The sequence below is a fragment of the Schistocerca gregaria genome, chromosome 8, assembly GCF_023897955.1.
Source record: "Schistocerca gregaria isolate iqSchGreg1 chromosome 8, iqSchGreg1.2, whole genome shotgun sequence".
NCBI lineage: Eukaryota > Metazoa > Arthropoda > Insecta > Orthoptera > Acrididae > Schistocerca > Schistocerca gregaria.
This window is the reverse complement of record NC_064927.1, coordinates 440,635,573-440,657,420: the sequence shown is the minus strand read 5'-3', so window position 1 is coordinate 440,657,420 and position 21,848 is coordinate 440,635,573.

Below are 21,848 nucleotides of genomic sequence, written 5' to 3'. Positions count from 1 at the left end.
TTCGAACTACGATAGAGCGTTCCTGGGACAAGAGCTTGTTCGTGGAACGAATCAGTACGTGAAATTGTAACAGAAGAGTAATAATGGATGAAATGAAAATACTCAGACGGCAGTCAACAACGTAGAAATTAGCTTTAAAAAAAAATTTAAAAAATCCGGAGGTCCTCGACGGAATAAAAGGAGTGAGCCATGAGGAAACTTCAGTTTAGACTTCAAAGTGCGTGGATTACTGCTGAGATTTTTTTGAATTCTTGTGGTAGCTTATTGAAAATGGATGCAGCAGAATACTGCACACCTTTCTGCACAGGGGTCAAGGAGGTGCGTTCCAAATGAGGAGTTAGATTTCTCCCTAGTATTAGCAGAGTGTAGCTATTCCAATAGATCCAGTCTCGTTCATATAGTGATTTACCGTTTTGAGGTCAGTGTCGGTTCGTTGTTCGAGCGTCAGTTTAGAGGAGGAGCCACAGTGAGTTCTCGAGTCAGTACCTCCGCGCAGTGGCGGGCCGAGTGAGCGGCAAGGCGCCAGCCAGCAGCAGCGCCGGCGGCGGCGGTCGCACCTGCGAGCGGCCAGCAGCCGCCGCCGCCACCTGCCCCTACACAGAGCCACAGGAAGCCGGGCCAACACCACACCTCGCGCCTCTTCTAATTGCTCTGCCTTTCTCCCGCTGGGCGCCTCACATCCGTAAGCTCTCTAACATACACAAGGTGCGGCAAGAAGGACGTGAATGCTCAACCGTCAAAGCTCTCCAATGTTTCAGGCCCTACTGCAGAAGACCATCATCAGGATCAATGAGTCGGGGGTTAGAGTCCTCCCTCGCGCGTGGGTGGGTGTGTTGCCCGTAGCGTAAGTTAGTTTAAGTTCGATTAAGTAGTGTGCAAGCTTACGGACCGATGAGCTAAGCAGTTTGGTTCCACAAAGTCTTACCACAAATTTACAATTTCTTACAGGATCAATATGTAACACCATTACGCTTCTACACTATAGAAGGCGGCCTCAGGGTGCGTACGGCAAGGACGAATGTCGTGTTTTTAAATTGTGCCTGGTTTGATGCGGGCAACTGCCAACCTCTTCATCAAATGGTTCAAATGACTCTGAACACTATGCGACTTAACTTCTGAGGTCATCAGTCGCCTAGAACTTAGAACTAGTTAAACCTAAATTACCTAAGGACATCACACACATCCATGCGCGAGGCAGGATTCGAACCTGCGACGGTAGCGGTTGCTCGGTTCCAGACTGTAGCGCCTAGAACCGCACGGCCACTACGGCCGGCTCTCTTTATCTCACAGCAAAGCTTACACTCAGGTTCTTTACTTATTTGTTGTATATATTCCAATCTCTGTCGTCCCCCTACAGTTGTCGCCCCCCTACAGCTTACTCTATTACAACTGGCAATTATTCCCTGATGTCTTAACACATGTCCTGTCATCCTGTCCCTTCTTCTATTAGGGTTCTCCATGTCCTCCTTTAGTCTCCGATTCTGCAGAGTTCTCCCTCACTTACCGCCTCATCAGTCCACTTAATTTTCAGTGTTTTTGAGTAGCACCAAACCTCAAGCGTTTTTGTTCTCTGCTTTTTTTCCGGACAATGTCTCACAAGGAGACGGCACGACCCAGGGGTCGGGGATTTGTCCCCAATTTTGTGTGGTGAAAGAGGTCCCCTAACACCTCACGTAGTTAAAATATTAGGACGCACTACTCGGAAAATCCCGAGAAAAATCGATCCAAAGTTTCTTAGTTGCCTTATGAGCATAAAATGTTAGTCTACCGTGGTGCCGCCGACTGGCCTAGCTGGTTAGCACTCGGACCATTACGCCATTACGTCTCGGGTTCGATTTTTCTTCCGGCACTTTTTTTTTCTTCTGTTGCTTGCAAAATTGCAGTGCATTGTTATAGGAGAATGGTGAAATTAATTCCCGGGAAGATTGTATAAAAATTCATTCTATAATTCGCCATCAATTATCGTCACCAATATTCCGAGACATGATTTAATATGCCTGGTTTGCTTCAAAATTGTCAGAAACTCGAAACATTTTCTTAAATATTTTTCTACAGTTTTATTGCAAACGCCCTGTGATTGTAAAAAATCCGCTTTTATATGTTGCGCAAGATGTCGCAAAAATTATTGCTGTGTTTGTTTTTACGATAATTATCACTGCGGTTCTTGTTTATAATTATTATATGTATAAAAATTGAATGTTTCCTAATCGACTTTGCTATTGTGATTAAAATGGCCATGTTTCTTCTCATATACTTTACAATGAAAATGGAAAACCCACCTCCATGAATTGTGTTGTTGGACAAAAAGAAAATAATTTTTGTTCAATAACGTAACTAATGTGTTAAAGACAATGTAGGTTTGGGAAACTTTCTGAATAATTGGTGATATAACCAAATAAAATGAAACAGAAGGAAAAAAAGGTGCCAGAGGAGAAATCGAACACGAGACCTCTGGCGTAAGAATCCGAGCCCTAAACACCGAGGCCATACGGCGGCTCGGCAGTGTACTAACATTTTACATTCATAAGTTGAAACGTCGGCTTAGAAAAATTATACAAGACTGTACTTAAACTGACGCACAATATTTTTAGCGCAACGCAATCTGACTTTCAATAATCCCTACAAAAGAATGGCCCTGACTAACATTAACCTATACGTTTCACAGATCACTTACCTGACAAAAATCTTGGTTACTCGAACTACTGCAATACAGCGAGCGCCACTATTGCCAGCTAAGTAAAAGATTCAAACTACGGAAGGCACTAACTACTGATAAGGGTTAGTTAGCAAATGAAAGATTTTAATAGAGAACAAACAATATATTTACCTTAATATCATCAAAAGTCATAATATATATAGCATTTCATGACATGCAGTCTTACAAATTTCAAAACTCCGCCATTTCTCTCCCCACATCCACCACTGCTGGCGGCTCACCTCCAACTGCGCAACGCTACGCGCTGTTAACATCCAACTGCCCAACACTACAATGGCAGACAACAGTGCAAACTAGCCAAAGACTGCACACAGCGCAGCCAGTGATTTTCAAACAGAGTGCTACGTGGCGTTACCAATAAGAAAACCTAAACAGCCTACTTACAAAGTTACCTAAGAAACTTACATCGATTTTTCCCGGGATTTTCCGGGTAGTGCGTCCTAATATTTTAACCACGTTAGGTGTTAAGGGTCCTCTATCACCACACTAATTTGCGGACAAATCCCCGCCCCCCCGGTCGTGCCGTCTCCTTGTCAGTTCTGTACAATGCTTATCTCCAGATGAACATTCGCAAAAATTTCCCTCTGAAGTGAAAATCTTTGTTTTATACTAGAGACGTCTTTCGACGCGTAAAGTTTTCTTTGAATGGTTGTCCTGTACCTGTGTCCTTCTTGCTTCGTCCAATACGCGTTATTTTGTTTCCAAGGTAGCAATATTCCACAATTTCCTCTACATCATGATCCCCAATTTTAAGTTCGTATTTAATCTCATTTCTGCTATTCCTCATAACGTCGTCTTTCTTTGGTTTACCCTCCGTCCACATTTTTTGTTTATTACACTGATCCTTTCATTCATCATATAATGTAATTTGACCTCACTTTCAATGTGGATAGCAATGTCATGACGTAATCTTGTCACTGATATCCACTCACTCTGACATCTAAATGTTTTTATTAACTTCATTCTTTCTCACACATACATGATGAATAGTGCAACAGGATGACTACAACCATGTCTTACCCCCTTTCAATCATTACACTTGTCTCTTGCTCTTGCCACCCTCCCCCCCCCCTCTTTAACTCTTTAAGCTCAAATTAGTATGATTTTCCCCGTCGTCGCTTCGTCAAACATGTGTGGCACGAAGTAATAACTGATGTCTCTTGACGCGCCGGCCGCGGTGGCCGAGCGGTTCTAGGCGCTTCAGTCAGGAACCGCGATACTGCTACGGTCGCAGGTTCGAATCCTGCCTCCGGCATGGATGTGTGTGATGTCCTTAAGTTAGTTAGGTTTAAGTAGTTCTAAGTCCTAGGGGACTGATCCCCAGATGTTAAGTCCCATAACGCTCAGAGCCATTTGAACCATTTTTTTCTCCGGACGTACGCTCACTAAATCCATAAGGCCGTTTGTTGAACATCTCCTTAGGTTCACACGCTTAGTAAACGAAATGTGCCGCTTTTCGTTGAGTCTTTTCTATCTCCTCTAGTATTCCTCCATCCATAGTGACGATACCAGATTGGCCAGCAGTATTCAAAAATCGAGCGAGGGAGTGTTTTATCTCTTTCCTGGGTCATTAGAATTTCCTTCACATTCCTCGAATGAACTGTCTGGGTTCTCCTTTTTCTCTAACTAGCCGTGTGTGATCGTTACACAACAAGTTGACTCGGTTAGACACTCATACATTTACCGTTGTTTTTCCAATGAAAGACAGAATTCAATACGAAACAGTGTCTGAGTGATTCATTAACCTCTGGAGAACGTAAAAAAAAGAAAAAAAATTGTTGCTTGAGCCTGTATCCCTGTTCTCTTTCATGGAGCTTACCAGCACATACTGAATAGAACAACCGCAAATATGCTGAAACATGACTTGGAAGTATCACCACGTGGTCTCTATATTCCGGGAATTGGTCTATCACTTTCAAGGTAGAAACAATCCGTGGACGTCAGTTTCATTCCCTAGGAGAGCTTTTGCTGCTGTTAAACGAGCCGTTAGACAAATGGACATAGGTGTTGTGGATGGTCGGATGGAGTAGTCATACTCCTCCGACTTTGTAACTCGGCCACTTGAAAGCAGAGAGGCTTCACTATAGATTTGTGAAAAGACACTGTGATAAAATTTAGTATACTGAGGTGAAAAGAGTCAGGAAGGAGTTGTGGGACACAAACAAAACTTGATAGGCGTGTTTCTGCATCTCGAAGTTGGCATCTGTTCTTGAGCGTTAGTTACCTTTGAGCCTGGACGTGGTGAGTTCATATTAGTAAACAATTCCTTTAAGGCGACCACAATCAACGTCTCACTGAGTTCGAATTAGGTCGTGTAATAGGACTATGAGAAGCTGAATGTAACCACTGTACATGACTGCTTGCATTGGTGGTCACGGGAATGCACGGTCGCAAGAAAATCTGGCTCCTGGTGGTCACCTGACGCCTACGAGAGGAAAAACATCGTGTTCGCTGCAAAGTTCAGGCGCATCGTACTGCATCTGCAGCAGCAGTTTGGACTGCAGTTGGTCACTTCAGGAGCAGCTCCAAGCCGGACGTCCTGTAGCGTGAATTCCACAATTGATGATTTTCAGTACTTCGTCACACGCAATACTGATGGTTAACATTCACAACAATCCTCACTGCAATCCATGGTTGTTGCTGGCCGACGCGGTTGACGCGAAACACGTAATTCGGCACTTGTCACTTTCTGGCTTCATATCACCTGCGAATCGGTATTAGTGAGGGTCAACCCGACGACGATCAGGGGGACGCGCTCACTCGTCATACTACGGCGAATTTACTCGACCGCCATTCTTGCCTGTCTCTCCAACACCACTTCTCACTTGACAAACTCCAGTACTACTCCTCCGCACTCGACAATAGGTCCCACTGCCTCCTGCAGCGCTTGACAATCGACTCCTGTCTACTATCGACCTGGGCGTCGGATACTAGCATCTATGTTCGTGAGATAACGGATCCCTTACATGTTCTCTGATGAAAGTTCATTCCGCATCGCTGCCAGTGTCGGCCTCATGTTGTTCACAAGGAGGCCAGTTGAGGGGCTCCAACCAAACTGTGTGTGTGCTATACACACTGGACCTGCATGTGGGAGTAATGGTGATTCGACATGTTGTGCTGCCATTCATTAACAGCATTTCAGGGGGCGTTTTCCAACAGGATAACGCTCGCCCACATATCGCTGTTGTAACTCAACGTGCTCAACAGAGTGTCGCCGTGTTGCCTCAGCCTGCTCCATCACCATCTCTGTCTCCATTCGAGCACGTTTGGAACATCATCGGACGACAGCTCCAGAGTCAGGCACAACCAGCGTTAGCCATCCTCGTATTGACCGAGAGCAGCAGGCTTGGAACTCCATCCCACAAACTGACATCCGACACCTGTGCAACATAATGCAAGCACGTCCACATGCTTACATTCAACGTTCTGGCAGTTACAACGGTTATTAATGTACTAACATTTCACATTGGCAGTGGCTTATCTCACGCTTAAATTAGCCTGTGATCTTGCAACATTAATGAGATAAATATGTTTTCTGACAAGTGTATTTGAGCCGTGGCGGCTCATATCGATAGTGCCACTCTGGTGGCTTATCTTTCCTGTCACTGTTAGGGCGGTAAGCAGCGCCCTCTGGGGCCTAAGCGAGGAGTAACGAGGCGAGGTCCGGTGGGTGGTGGAAGACGGTTGTCTCGTTGACGCAGCGAGTGTGGGACCGGACCTATCACATGGAGATATACAAGTTGGCTCTGAACGGAAGGCGCCGTAGCAAGCAGCAGGAAGCGGGCGTCCTGTAATTTATGCGAAAGAGTAACGATTTTGCGTTGGATGTCCAAGTGGTTCCCGAGAGTTGCGGTGGCTGCTTTCGGAGAAGAGAATTGGTAAGAGCTTGTGTCTACGCTCTTTTCCGTACGATGTTGCTGCCTGCCGTTATAAACGGGTGAAAATCAGGCGCTTGTATTGACTATACAGGAACTGGTGACGTAAAATTACATTTGTGATTGAGTCTCACTTATACTGCGACAATTTAGAGGCGAAAACTGTGGTGGTTTCATTAGGTCTGGTTCTTTGCTGTGCAACTAAGGGAGTCACTTATTTGGGGTAACTAAGGGAGCACCATTATTTGGTCTAAGTGATACGTTCTCCACGTTTTGTCTATGGCTTTGCGAATCGAAATCGTGTGAGTAATTTGGTATTGTATTGATGGTTATGTTGTAAAGACTGTTCTCTGGTGTGTTAAATCACGCGCTGATTTGTAGCCAATATAAGCAGAAGTTACCATTGTTACTTCATTATGTGCTACTGTCCTTATGATTGGCGTTGTTGTCTTTTGATTGTAGGTGTGCTCACCTTAAAAAAAATTACGGCTACTATTCATAAGGCTTGTCTAGTAATGAAATTGCTTAAGCTTTTATCATATGCTGGTCTGTTTGCCCATCGCATTGGCTTTCTATGCAGTAACTGAAGGAATGAGTATGGTGGTTCGAGATTATTGGCTGACTAGTATTTGAACTGGTGCTGAGGTGAAGCATCCCGCAAACCCGCACGCTGAGCGTGGTTAAATGTTCTGCTATTGGGGAGCCGGCTCTCTGTTATTGGATTTTGTAAGGATGCGGGATGAGTGCATCGCTGTAGTTTTTCGCGTGCTAAATTGCGGGTTGTCGGTGCCATCCTAGGGCTAGACTTGTGATGTATGTTATGTTGAGAGGGAATTAACTGTACCAAACTTAAAAGAGCTGTTAGTTTGTTTTAGGTCTGTACATGTAATGATGTTCATATTTTGTCGATTGCGGCAGTAACTTCCTGTGTGGGGAGATACTCTGAGGGAACTGTATCGCATTGTTGCAGTGCAGTTCATCTGAAATGTGCTGCTGAAAACTTGGGACTGGAGCTCTCTGATGTTATATATTACTGTTTAATCTTAAATGTCTTCGAAGTAATATGGTTGTTGAGCATGATGTAATTAATTATGATCGCTGGTACCTTAAATGAAGTATTTCGTTTTAAAATATGTGCTCGGTCGGAGCCTATTTAAATATGATTTTAACTCATCATTCAAATTTTGTAGTCTTGCTTTCTTAAAAGGCTTTCAGTTAAATGATTGCTATTTGCCTGTTTAAATGTTTGAGTGACTTAAAGGAAAAGAATATTATTTTGTAATTGGTACTGATTGTTCCTTTTGGGTAATACCTGACTTACGTGTTCAATAAATGAGTGTCTAGTCAATGGTGATGCACTGTTCTATTGCTTGCTTACCCCTTCCACTCCACAGCCTATTGAGCTGCTTTGTGTCGAAATAGTGTTCAGTATTCTCGATATTTGATTATTCTATATTATTATTATTTTTTTTGTGTTGCGATTTTTTTCCATTAGTATATTTATGTATTTATTCAAGCTAAAAACAAAAGTGGAATTGTTTTTGAAAGGGATTTGTGTAAATGGCGCGCTAAAGAACACCCTGTTTCTAATTGTGTGTGGGAGGGGTGAGGGAAGTGTCTTGTACGCTCCAGGATTAGTAGCAAGAACCGATCCCTTGTCGTTCCTCGCCTTGCAAAACGCAGAAGAGTCGTGTGACCGGCTCCTTTGCTCAGTGCGTGTCGGATCACTTCTCAGGAGGCGGCTTTCGTCACCCCGTGCGGCCGCGCCCCGGCGCGAACCCGAGGAAAATCGACGTGGCGCGTTGCGCAGCACTTTGAAGCTAGTTCGGGTGCACCTTCACGATCCGCCAGTCCCAGCTGCGTCGGCTGAAAGTGCGCGGACAGCTGCCGCGCGTATCTGCCACCCGACGAGCCACGTAGCACCTGGAGAACTGTGGCCGAGCCGTACAGCTCTAGGGCCTGTATAGACAGAGGCAGTGTGATCATAGGTGAGGTCACAGGTCACTGTCTATCAGCTGCGACACCTCGATTCGCCCTAAGGTCGCTTTCGGAAATTGCTTTCAAGACTTGTAAAAATGACTGCACTTTATTCCAGATATTTGCAGTTCTGTTATTCATTATGTATGTGTCTGCTCTTCGGTCAGATCGCAGTCGTACAGATTTTACGCCTGTGAGCGCAAATACGAGTTTTTATCCGAGGATGGGACCACGAACAAGCCCCCTTTGATTTTCTTCTTACTTGACAGTCTTCAGACATCAATTTCTTAAAACAGTACAACGTAGCTCTAAAATAGCACGAAAACTCGGGAAAAAATAGCCTTTGAAGCCTAGAAGCACTGCTAAGTATAAAAAATTTTGTGAATATTTGTTTAGACGCCGGTAGCAGAAGTGCACAAGGTCAAGTTTCACAACATGGAGCGTTACGGAGATTCTAAACAAACTCCAGTGGCAAACTTTACAAAAGAGACGTTGTGCATCACGGAGAGGTTTACAATTGAAAGTTCGGGACAGCATTTTTCAGGAGGAGCCAGACAACATATTTCTTCCCCTCACATACATCTCGCGTATTGACCACGAAGCGGAAATTCGAGAAATTAGAGTCAATAAAAAGGCTTATCTACAATCATTCTTCCCACGCACTATTCGCAAGTGGAACAAGGTTGAAGGGATGAGATAGTGGTACCGAAAGTACCCTCCGCCACACACCATTAGGTGAGTTCCGGAGTATGATGTAGATGTAGATGAAGTCTGATGATCAGAGTGTCTCGTTCGAATCTCATTAGTAGCAACTTTATTTATGTTTCTTTGCAGTTCAAATTTACTGTCAAATATGAATGGTAGTAAATAAATACTAAATCTTAATTTTCTAATAGAAATAACAACTTTCCATTTTAAATTATTGGTAACATGAAATTAAGCAAAATTTAATAAAGGCCTACGAAATGAGTTATTGTTAAATGAAAAACTATACTCCAATAATACTGGTAGAATTTCGGCCAAACATGGCGGATGTAGCCGAATCCCCCATCCCCCATCTTGCGCCACCCCCCCCCCCCCCCCGCTCGTCTTCTCTCACTCTCTCTCTCTCTCTCTCTCTGGTCAATTTCACGGATATGACAGGAACGATCATTCGACTGGAGGCTCTTTACTCTGCACATATTCAGAGGAGGATTCTTTCTAACTATTTTGGAATACGGATCCACGGCCTTAAGTGGTTCGTTACGGAGAAATAAGTTAATTGTGACCTATTCAGTTTGTTATCCAAGATACCTTATGTTACATGAAAACACACACATCAAAAAAAGTTTTGCATCTCCCCGGTTCCCAGAACTCCTGAAGATAGTCGTTGACTGTAGATATTGTATCACAGACAGAGTTCTTTTGACTGTTCAGAGATGTCACTATGCCCGCCCAAAGATGTAAACAACCATTCATGAGCAGCGCATATTACACGGAGGGGTTCCGACAACCGAACAGTTCCAGTCATTCCACCAGGAAGGAGGTACACGGCTCGTGTTGTCTACAGTTCAACCTTGCCTAGATGGTCAATACCGCGGTTGGATCGAGTCCGTATTGTTACTTTGTGCCAGGAAGGCCTCTCCACAATTTAAGTGACCAGGCGTCTCAGAGTGAACCAAACCGACGTAGTTCGGACATGAAGAAGATACAGAGAGACAAGAACTGTCGATGATACGCTTTACTCAGGTCGCCCAAGGGCTACTACTGCAGTGGATGACCGCTACCTACGGATTATGGCTCGGAGGAACCCTGACAGCAACGACACCATGTTGAATAATTCTTTTCGTGCAGCCACAGGACGTCGTGTTACGACTCAAACTGAACGAAATAGTCTGCATGACGAGCGAGTTCACATCTGACGACCATGACGAGATCCATCTTTGCAACCATGCCACCATGCAGCGCTGTACAGAAGGGCCCAACAACATGCCGAATGGACCGCTCAGGATTGGCATCACGTTCTCTTCACCGATGAGTATCGCATATGCCTTCTACCAGACATTCGTCGGATACGTGTTTGGAGGCAACCCAGACAGGCTGAACGCTTTAGACACACTGACCTGCGAGTGCAGCAAAGTGGAGGTTCCCTCCTGTTTCGGGGTGGCATTATGTGAGGCCGACGTACGCCGTTGGTGGTCATGCAAGGCGCCGTAACGGCTGTACGATGTGTGAATGCCGTCCTCCGGCCGATAGTGCAACCATATTGGCAGCATATTTGCGAGGCATTCGTCTTCATGGACGACAATTCGCGACCCCATCGTGCACGTCTTGTGAATGACTTCCTTCAGTCCGGCCGTGGTGGCCGAGCGGTTCTAGGCGCTACAGTCCGCGCGACCGGTGCGGTTGGAGGTTCGAATCCTGCCTCGGGCATAGATATCTGTGATACCCTTAGGTTAGTTAGGTTTAAGTAGTTCTACGTTCTAGGGGACTGATGACCTCAGCATTTAAGTCCCATAGTGCTCAGAGGTACAGGTGCCTACTACAGTTTCTATGTGTTCCATTATTCATTGTCAATTCTGTTTTGAAGTTCAAGTTGTGAAGCAGTGCTTGAGCTTAAGAAATTTAGTTTTTCAGCAATGATTACGATTTGTAGAGAAATTCTGCTGTATTGTTTAAGCAAGCCACACGTATTTACAAATCCTGGGTATGTCTACATGATGCCTGTGTACGGGTTTCGTAATGGAAACGCTACTGCTGCTTGTATAAAATAAGTAGGAAACGCTACTGCTGCTTGTATAAAATAAGTAGACAATTTCCTAACCGCAGAGTATCGGATTCGAGACTACTTTCTCGTGTACTGCGTCATACTGGTGCAGTCATATCTCAACGAAACGTATAAATGTACAGAATGTGGATGAAGTAGAAGACATTCTTCGGACAGTAGAACGTATTATTTCAAAATGCACACGCAGAATTTTTGTAAACGTATTGGTGTTCCGCATATATGAATATGGCGGGTGTTACGTATGCAGGGCGTCTATCGTTGTCATTTATAGTGGATCCAGCACCTTCGACAAGAAGATGGAGATACGCCATTGGAATTTTGTCGTTACCCCATATTAATTTGTCTAGTAATGGCTCAAATGGTTTTGAGCACTATGAGACTTAACATCCGAGGTCAACAGTCCCTTAAAACTTAGAACTACTTAAACCTAAATAAACTAAGGACATCACACACATCCATGTGCAACCGTAGCAGCAGCGCGGTTCCAGACTGAAGCGCCTAGAAACGCTCGGCCACACCAGCCGGCCCGTGTAGTAATCCCATTGATACTATTTACTCATTACGCTACTTTCATTCGTCACGGTATCAGTAACACTCGTAATTCACATCGGTGGATCGGTGGTCCAACAAAAACTAGCGTGCCTTTGAGGAGACACTTTCAGGAACGCTCCTCTGTAAATTTGTGATATGTTGTGCAAGACAAGCACTGACTGCCACGTTCGTGTTAGCATATTGTCTTACTGGCGCCGTTATTTAAGATTTCGTTGGAAATGAGCTTCTAACGTTATTGGGAAAGGTTCCCTTGGCTACGAGGACGGGTGTATTCTTCCAAAATGACGGGGTCCCCCCACATTGTAATCATCGGGTGGCACATCGTCTGACTCTAGCATTCCTTGATAGATGAATCGACAGAAACAATAACGTTTCTTGGCAACCAAAGACCCCAGTTGTAGATTATTGCCTAGGGGGATACTTGGAAGGTGAGCTCCTATTTCGCGTTACGTAAATTTTTCGGCTCTAAGACATTCGTTCAAGTGCCTTTCTACCCAGTTCTCTAGCTGCCCGTGTATTGAATAGGTAAAGTATAACCGAACGAATTATGGTCATGTAAACCTATGTTTTTGTCCTGAATCGTATGTCTCGGCTTCAGCTCATTTCATTGACTGAACACACATATTTTTCCCCATTGTATGTCCCCCTTTTGTGGTGAGAGAGATGTCACGTCCGGGAATGAAGATATACTCTTCCATAGTTTTTTTAAATCGCTCTAGGAGATTAAAAAGGACGTGACCGCTCCCACTCTAGTCAGTTCAGTTCCACACATTTCCTCTGTCTGTAACGCCTCGTCGACGATAGAAAATACGCCGGTAATCTTTTCATTCATTTTTCCTTTAACTCGTGGTCTCATCTATTGAGTGAGGTGCTGCTGATCTACCAAAACTGTAACAACCGCTTTTCTACATCTACATCTACATGATTACTCTGCAATTCACATTTAAGTGCTTGGCAGAGGGTCCATCGAACCACAACCATACTGTCTCTCTACCATTCCACTCCCTAAAAATGCGCGGGGAAAACGAACACCCAAACCTTTCTGTTCGACCTCTGATTTCTCTTATTTTATTTTGATGATCATTCCTACCCATGTAGGTTGGGCACAACGAAATATTTTCGTATTCGGAAGAGAAAGTTGGCGACTGAAATTTCGGAAATAGATCTCGCCGCTTCTTTGCTTTAATGACTTCCATCCCAATTCGCGTATCATATCTGCCACTCTCTCTCCCCTATTACGTGATAATACAAAACGAGGTGCCCTTTTTTGTACCCTTTCGATGTCCTCCTTCAATCCCACCTGGTAAGGATCCCACACCGCGCAGCAGTATTCTAACAGAGGACGAACGAGTGTAGTGTAAGCTGTCTCTTTAGTGGACTTGTTGAATCTTCTAAGTGTCCTGCCAATGAAACGCAACCTTTGGCTCGCCTTCCCCACAATATTATCTATGTGGTCTTTGCAACTGAAGCTGTTCGTAGTTTTAACACCCAGGTACTTAGTTGAATTGACAGCCTTGAGAAATGTACTATTTATCGAGTAATCGAATTCCAGCGGATTTCTTTTGGAACTCATGTGGATCACCTCACACTTTTAGTTATTTTGCGTCAACTGCCACTTGCCACACCATACAGAAATCTTTTCTAAATCGCTTTGCAACTGATACTGGTCTTCCGATGACCTTACTTGCATCATCTGCGAACAACCTAAGAGAGCTGCTCAGATTGTCACCCAGGTCATTTATATAGATCAGGAACAGCAGAGGTCCCAGGACGCTTCCCTGGGGAACACCTGATATCACTTTAATTTTACTCTATGATTTGCCGTATATTACTACGAACTGCGACCTTCTTGACGGGAAATCACGAATCCAGTCGCTCAACTGAGACGATACCCCATAGGCCCGCACCTTGATTAGAAGTCGCTTGTGATGAACGGTGTCAAAGGCCTTCCGCAAATCCAGAAACACGGAATCAACCTGAGATCCCCTGTCGATAGCGGCCATTACTTCGTGCGAATAAAGAGCTAGCTGCGTTGCACAAGAATGATGTTTTCTGAAACCATGCTGATTACGTATCAATAGATCGTTCCCTTCGAGGTGATTCATAATAGTTGAATACAGTATATGCTCCAAAACCCTACTGCAAACCGATGTCAATGATATAGGTCTGTTGTTCGATGGATTACTCCTACTACCCTTCTTAAACACTGGTGCGACCTGCGGCAATTTTCCAATCTGTAGGTACAAAGCCAAAGCCAGTTCTGACAAAACTCTACCATCTGGTGAGCAAGATGTATGAGACCGCCGACATATCCTCAGACTTCAAGGAGAATATAATAATTCCAATCCCAAAAAAACAGTTGTTGACAGATGTGAAAATTACCGAACTGTCAGTTTAATAAGCCACGGCTGCAAAATACTAAAGGGAATTCTTTAGAGACGAATGGAAAAACTGGTAGAAGCCGACATCGGGGAAAATCAGTTTGGATTCCGTAGGAATGTTGGAACACGTGAGGCAATACTGACCGTACGACTTATCTTAGAAGAAATATTAAGGAAGGGCAAAACCTACGTTCCTAGCATTTGTAGACTTAGAGAAAGCTTTTGACAATGTTGACTGGAATACTCTCTTTCACATTCTACAGGTGGCAGGGGTAAAATACAGGGAGCTATTTACAGTTTGTACAGAATCCAGATGCCAGTTATAAGAGTCGAGGGACATGAAAGGGAAGTAGAGGTTTGGAAGGGAGTGAGACAGGGTTGTAGCCTGTCCCCAAAGTTGTACAATGTGTTTATTGAGCAAGCAGTAACGGAAACAAAAGAAAAACTTGGTGTAGGTATTAAAACCCATGGAGAAGAAATAAAAACTTTGAGGTTTGCCGATGACATTGTAATTCTGTCAGACACAGCAGAAAACTTGGAGGAGCAGTTGAACGGAATTGACAGTGTCCTAAAAGGAGGATATAAAAGCAAAACGAGGATAATGGTATGTAGTCGAATTAAGTCGGGTGATGCTGAGGGAATTAGATTAGAGAATGAGACACTTAAAATAGTAAAGGAGTTTTGCTATTTGGAGAGCAAAATAACTTATGCTGGTCGAAGTAGACAGGACATAAAATGTAGACTGGCAATGGCAAGGAAAGCGTTTCTGAAGAAGACAAATTTGTTAACATTGACTATAGATTTAAGTGTCAGAAAGTCGTTTCTGAAAGTAATTGTATGGAGTGCAGCCATGTATGGAAGTGAAACATGGACGATAAACAGTTTGGACAAGAAGAGAATAGAAGCTTTCGAAATGTGGTGCTACAGAAGAATGCTGAAGATTAGATGGGTAGATCACATAACTAATGAGGAGGTATTGAAAAGAATTGGGCAGAAGAGGAGTTTGTGGCACAACTTGACAAGAAGAAGGGACAATTTGGTAGGACATGTTCTGAGGCATCAAGGGATTACAAATTTAGCATTGGAGGGCAGCGTGGAGGGTAAAAATCGTAAAGGGAGACCAAGAGATGAATACACTAAGCAGATTCAGAAGAATGTAGGTTGCAGTAAGTACTGGGAGATGAAGAAGCTTGCACAGGATAGAGTAGCAGGGAGAGCTGCATCAAACCAGCCTCAGGACTGAAGACCACAACAACAACAACAGGTACAGATCTATCGGTGAGCGAGCGTTTGTATATGATTGCTAAGTAGGGAGCTATTGTATCAGCGGAATCTGAAAGAAACCTAATCGGTATACCATCTGGACCTTTTCTTACTGTGTTTGTATCCGTGTGCGCTAAAAGGACACTTCGTCTTCGGCATTTCCCTGTAAATAACCTGGAAACTGCTTCGGTTATTTAGCGAGGCGGCGAGCCAGAGAAACAGCAGCGCAGTGTGGGTGTTCGAAGCCAAAGTTGCGGAATGTTAACGCAGGCAGCTTCCCGCAACTGCACCGCAGTAGCCTGCGCTGTGCGGTAGGCGAACGACGCGGAGCCGCCCGCGAAACTCACTTTCATTACTTTATTCATAAGGAGGAGGACGCAAGTGGGCCAGAGTGTACCCGAAAGCGGGCGGCGAGGGCCTGTTTAACAGAGATCTTAATCTACCGCGCATTAAATGCTAATAAGACCGTACACGAGTCGTACTCGCGGCAGCGGCCTGTAACAGCCTCCTACGAAACTCCATTAGGCTAAATCAAGTGTTGCCGAACGCGGCGGTAAAAATTCCGGTTAATTCCGGGCGAAATTACAGGCGCTCTGCGGCGGGCGGTTGAGGACGGCGCTCTCTTAATGCGGTATCGATGTAGCGCGGACGGAAGCGCCGGCAGAGACGGCGGTGCGGCCGCGAGACCCGCTGCCTGCTGCCGAACCAGTCGGCGGCGGCGGCGGCGGCGTCTGTGACGATAACCGTTAAACGGCTGGAGGCGGCGCCGCGCCGCGAGACTTCCGAAGGCCCGCAAACGGCTGGCAGACTGCGTGCTCGCACGCACGACCGCGGCCTGGGAAAAGCGCGCGGCGCAGCCCGCGTGCTCGGCCAACACCGGCTCAAAGGAAGGCCTCGGCGCTTGTTGGTGACGTCACGTCAGCTGGGCACGGCGAACGCCAGGTCTGTTGCAGGCAGAAACGCTTGGGCGTGCTTATCACTATAAATCTCTTATATTTGGACAAAATGTTTGGTAGTGTTTTGGATTATGCAGTTTTATTGAGATGAAAGATTTTCTTACTATCGTAAAGCTACAAATGAAGATCATAGTTCTGTATTACTGAATCCTCTCGAAACAAGCGTAGATCAATATGAGACGACGATTTGCCCCAATGCAAGCTTCGGAAATTTTACATTCAAGTAACTACATTTACGTGATCCATTTTGCTATCGAAACTTACCCCAACCCCCTTACAATGAACTCGTTTCTTTTATTTATTTTCGTTTGACGTCGTCACTGGAAGTGTGAACTAATTTACTTGTGTAAATGTCCAACTATTACCAGTCATTAGATTACAGTCGTTTTCAACGAAAGGAATTCTAAACAGGAAACAAAATAGCTTCATACATCGAAAATACCGCTCAGCTTAAACATTTTTAAACATGCACAAAAAAGATAAATATTCCCCTATTTCAACTGAAAGGAGAAACTTTATACGATAAAAAAATTTTATTTGATAGAACAAGTATCTCTCTTTAGCCTCTTCTTCTGTCCCCCACCCCCTCCCCCAACGTGTACAATCGCAAGATATTTCATTAACATTCAGTGCTCCTCACCCCATAGTCAACCAAGATACCTAAAGAAGAGCACCAATATGATCACAGTTTCTTGTAAAAGCAACCCAGTACAAACGTAACTTCCTCAAATTTACAAATAAGGTAAAGAAGCACGAATTCTGTTGCTCCTGGACCATGAAGTTGTTTTTGTATGTCAATCCTCAAAACAGGTGGAAATTTAAGTTCAGGAGTACACTATTTGTTAAGAAGTGTAATGAATTGCACAGTTAATTGATTGCAGAAATCTCTCAGAACAATGTGTGTTGGTCAAATACCACCAGTAGTTTCACATTTTCCTGTGTCAGAGAGGGAGACACCACCATTATGAGTATGCCTGCAACAGACCTGGCGTTCGCCGCGCCCAGCTGACGTGACGTCACCAGCAAGCGCCGAGGCCTTCCTTTGAGTCGGTGTTGGCTCGGCGCTCTGGCTGCGAGTGCTCCTCGTGACGTCACCACAGTAGAACATCTGCGAATCGAGAAAGAAATTAAGAAGGGAGCAATGAGTATGGCTTACCACCGTGTCCTGCTGAACAATCCCTCGCCGCCACCTTTCTGGTACACTCTGGCCCACTTGCCTTTTCATTGTCATGATTTTTTCCTAGGGGCCAGCGTGGGGACGGCAAGATTTTAAACATTGCTTGTTTTCGTGTGAATGATTCTATAAGTGTGGGAATGTGTCGTGTCCCAAGGCCTAAATTTGGCAAGTACACGAAACTAAATGTATCTCACAATCACTGATACACTTCCGGCCACAAGTATTTTGACATTCGTGACAGACGTCAAAGTAACATAAAATGGATGCTTAGATATGCAAATGATAAGAATTTCAACGTAACAGAACATAGTAGGTAGGTGTGTAGCAACCTACTTTCTGTATAGAAGTAATATTGTTTCTCGAATGAAATTTTCACTCTACAGCGGAGTGTGCGCCGATATGAAACTTCCTGGCAGATTAAAACTGCGTACCGGACCGAGACTCACACTCGGGACCTTTGCCTTACGCGGGCAAGTGCTCTACCGACTGAGCTACCCAAGCACGACTCACGTCCCGTCCTCACAGCTTTAATTCCGCCAGTACCTCGTCTCCTACCTTCCAAACTTCACAGGAGCTCTCCTGCGAACCTTGCAGAACTAGCATTCCTGGAAGAAAGGATATTGCGGAGACATGGCTTAGCCACAGCCTGGGGGATGTTTCTAGAATAAAATTTCACTCTACAGCGGAGTGTGCGCTGATATGAAACTCGGTTGATTGCAACAGGGGAAAGAAAATACAGTAGAAGACGAGTGGGTAGCTTTACGAGATAAAATAGTGAAGGCAATGGAGGATCAAACAGACAAAAAGACAAGGCTTAGTAGAAATCCTTGGATAACACAAGAGAAATTGAATTTAATTGATGAAAGGAGAAAATTTAAAAATTCAGCAAAGAAGGCAAAGCTGAAAGATGGAAGGAGTATATAGAGGGTCTATGCAAGGGAGCAGAACTTGAAGGCAATTTTATAGAAAGGGAAATGGACGTAGTTGAAGATGAGATGGTAGACATGATACTGCCAGAAGAATTTGACAGAGCTCTGAAAGACCTAATTAGAAACAAGGCCTCGGGTGTAGACAATATTCCGTCAGAACTACTGACAGCTTAAAGGGATAGCCGACCATAACAACATTCTTCCATCTGGTGTGCAAAATGTATGAGACAGGAGAAATACCCTCAGAGTTCAAGAAGAATTTAGTAATTCCTATTCCAAAGAAAGCAATTGCTGAAAGGTGTGAAAAGTACCGAAGTATAAGTTTAATAAATCATGGTTGCAATAGACTACCACGAATTTCTTACAGAATAATGGAAAAACTGGTGGAAGCGGACGTCGGCGAGGATCAGTTTGGATTTCTGAGAAATGTAGGAACACGCTTGGCAGCACTGACCCTACGACTTATCTTAAAAGATGGGTTAAGGAAAGACAAACCTGCGTTTACAATATTCGTAGACTTATAGAAAGCTTTTGACAGTGTTGACTGGAATACTCTCTATGAAATTCTGTAGGCAGCACGGGTTAAATACAGGGAGGAAAAAGCTGTTTACAACTAATACAGAAACCAGATGGCAGTTGTTAAGAGTCGCCGGTTACGAAAGGGAAACAGTCGTTGAGAAGGGAATGAGCCTACCCCCGATGTTATTTAATCTGTACATTGAAGAAGCAGTAAAAGAAACCAAAGAAATATTTGAAGTAGCAATTGAAGTTCTGGGAGAAGGAAAAAAAATTGAGGTTTGCCGATGACATTGCTATTTTGCCAGAGACAGCAAAGGACTTGGAAGAGCAGTTGAACTGAATGGACAGGGTCTTGAAAGGAAAATATAACATGAACATCAACAAAAGCAAAACAAAGATCATGGAATGTTGTCGTATGAAATCATGGGATGCTAAGGGAATTATATTAGGCGACGAGACACTTCAAGTACTGCGCGAATTTTGCTATTTGGGCGCCAAAATAACTGATGAAGGCCGAAGCAGGGAGGATATGAAATGTAGAGTAGCAATGACAAGAAAATCGTTTCTGAAGATGAAAAATCTGTTACCATCGAGTATACGAGGTACGTCTAAAAAGTAAGTTCCCCTTCTACTTCTATCCGCGGTGGCGCTGCGACAGCAGTTCCGAGCATGCGCGGCAGTTACTCTGACTCAAGGAGAAGACGTGTACGCCAATTTCAGATCGCTGCTGCCGACGTGTGCTTTGTAGTGCTTCTGTATAGTGTCAGCCGTAATTGAAAACGCCGCCGCGTGTGAAATCAGATCTCCGATTCGTTTTCTAAATGCAAAGAAAGTTAAACCAAAGGAAATTCATCGGCAAATCTGCGAGGTTTACGGACAAAATGCTATGAATGATTCAATGGTTAGAAGCTGGGTCAGACTGCTCAATGAAGGGCGTGACCAAGTGCACGATGAAGAACGAAGTGGACGCCCGTCTGTGGATACCGATGAACTGGTTCACACAATTGAAGAGATAATTAAGCACAACCGTAAGTTTACGCTTAGTGCCCTTGCTAGGGAAGTTCCGAAAATCTCACGATTACTAATTCATGTAATTGTTACTGAAAAACTGAAATTTCGAAAACTTTGCTCACGCTGGGTAACCAAAATTCTTACTGAACAACACAAAAAACAACGGATCGGCAGAGCACTTCAGTTTTTGACACGTTACAATGAAGAAGGCAATGGTTTTCTTCCTCGGATAGTCACAGGGGATGAAACTTGGGTATCGCACGACACCCCTGAAACAAACCGGAAATCAATGGAATGGAGGCACACTTCATCCCCAACGAAGGTTAAGCCTAAGCAAATTCTGACACCTCAAAAAGTCATGTGCACCGTTTTTTGGGACAGAAAAGGCATTTTTCTGATTGACTGAGGGGGTCTGACAGCCGATCAGTTCCCGTCTTTCCACCAGGAAGGAAGTTCACCGCTCGTGTTGTCTGTAGTTCAACCGCGCCTAGACGGTCAATACCGCGGTTCGATCGCGTCCGCATTGTTACTTTGTGCCAGGAAGGGCTCTCAACAAGGTAAGTGTCCAGTGGTCTCGGAATGAACCAAAGCGATGTTGTCCGGTCATGGAGGAGATACGGAGAGACAGGAACTGTCGATGGTATACCTCGCTCAGGCCGTCCTAGGGCTAGTACTGCAGTGGATGACCGCTACCCATGGATCAGGGTTCGGAGAAATTCTGACAGCAACGCTACCGTATTGAATAATGCTTTTCGTGCAGTCACAGAACGTGGTGTAGCGACTCAGGCTGTGCGCAATAAGGCTTCATGATGCGCAACTTCACTCCAGACGTTCATGACGAGGTCCACCTTTTTAACCAGGCACCGTGCAGCGCAGTATAGATGGGCCCAACAACATGCCGAATGGACCGCTCAGGATTGGCATCACGTCCTCTTCACTGATGAGTGTCACATATGCCTTCAACCAGACAATCGTCGGAGACGTGTTTGGAGGCAACCCGGTCAGGCTGAACGCCTTAGACACACTGTCCAGCGAGTGCAGCAAGTTGGAGGTTCCCTGCTGTTTTTGGGTGACATTATGTAGGAGTGACGTACGCCGCTGGTGGTTTATGGAAGACGCCCTAACGGTTGTACGATACGTGAATGCCATCCTCCGACCGATCGTGCAACCATATCGGCAGCATATTGGCCGGGAATTCGTCTTCATGGACGACAATTCGCGCCCCCATCGTGCACATCTTGTGAATGACTTCCTTCAGAATAATGACATCGCTCGACTAGAGTGGCCAACACGTTCTCCAGACGTGAACCCTATCGAACATGCCTGGGGTAGATTGAAAAGGGCTGTTTATGGACGACGTGATCCACCAATCACTCTGAGGGATCTACGCCGAATCGCCGTTGAGGAGTGGGTCAATCTGGAACAACAGTGCCTTGATGAACTTGTGGATAGTATGCCACGAAGAATACAGGCATGCTTGAATGCAAGAGGACGTGCTGCTGGGTATTAGAGGTACCGGCATGTACAGCAATCTGGACCACAACCTCTGAAGGTCTGGCTGTATGGTGGCCTCGATTAACCCTTTGGATAGTATGCCACGACGAATAAAGGTATGTATCAATGCAAGAGGAAGTGCTGCTGGGTATTAGAGGTACCGGTGTGTACAGCAGTCTGGACCACCACCTATGTAGGTCTCGCTGTATGGTACAACAAGCAATGTGTGGT